The sequence below is a fragment of the Microcebus murinus genome, chromosome 15 (assembly GCF_040939455.1).
Source record: "Microcebus murinus isolate Inina chromosome 15, M.murinus_Inina_mat1.0, whole genome shotgun sequence".
NCBI lineage: Eukaryota > Metazoa > Chordata > Mammalia > Primates > Cheirogaleidae > Microcebus > Microcebus murinus.
Window position 1 is genome coordinate 32,839,035 of NC_134118.1, and position 966 is coordinate 32,840,000.

Here is a 966-nt window from a genome sequence, read left to right on the forward strand (position 1 = left end):
ACTATCTAAAAAGATACTTTCAAGGCATTTCTGACTTCATTTACAACTAACACTTCTGTAAGCTCAAACACCTTAATAATGGAATCTCACACATTCTGATATTTATTTTTTAATATAAGCTTTTAAAATCTATTAGCATTTATCTATATAGATTAAATGCTTTGTGTTAACAAATATTTCTTTATGTATAGTGAGACATAACAAAAACAGACTCAGATATTATTCTGGGGCAGGTTTATACTTGTATAATCTCCTGGCTTTTTAAAACGGGGAAATTTTCTCTGGGAACCTAACAACTTGATATTGTCTTTAAACTCACTTGATTTATGACCAAACTGTAGCTAAGCAAAATTAATTGGACCACTTGCAAATAAAACAATAGAAAAATGTTTATTTCAAATGTCAAGCATTGCCAAGTAATTTTATAGTAACACCAAAATGTTAAAGAATAGGATACATTAAAGTTTTAATAACAATATTAAATTACAAGATTGGAATCTTCTCTTTGTTTTCTTTCCTTAGCATTTACATATTTGGCTTTGAAAAATATGGAACTGATACCTAAAGCCTTTTTCAATCACTTCCCACTCAGTTTAATTGCTTTTTGTCTTATCCAACCAATATGGAAGCAAATTTATTTAAAAGCCAGTTTGTTTGTGAAAATACCTAAAAATATTTTTTTTTACTTTAAATGTTTTTTTTTTCTCTTTTTTTTATAAAACATGTCACATCTTGATGCAGTTGATGTCAAGTGTGCTTAAGTCATTATGAATCAAGAGACTAACAATAGTGGCTGCAGAAACAGGTTTGTTGTCTGTACAAAGACTTCAGTTAAATTATAGTACTTCCATGTTAGCTGTGCATGTCCACCAAGCTTCGTCTGTAACTCGAGTAGAAAAGGATGTTGTGTTTGTAATTAATCATTCCTTACAATTCAAGATGAACTCCACATACTTAAGAATTCTT

The 966-nt window shown here is 29.2% G+C and overlaps 1 protein-coding gene across 5 annotated transcripts in view; it reads right to left on the reverse strand.

The window, feature by feature from the left end:
* Positions 1–371: 371 nt before the first annotated feature.
* The window catches only part of GRIA2 (glutamate ionotropic receptor AMPA type subunit 2), a 139,964-nt gene continuing 139,369 nt past the window's right edge, over positions 372–966 (reverse strand). For all 5 annotated transcript variants that reach the window (XM_076010564.1, XM_012783608.3, XM_012783611.2 and 2 more), the window contains one exon: positions 372–966. This exon is cut by the window's right edge and continues 266 nt beyond it. The gene's annotated coding sequence lies outside the window, so the exon portion shown is untranslated.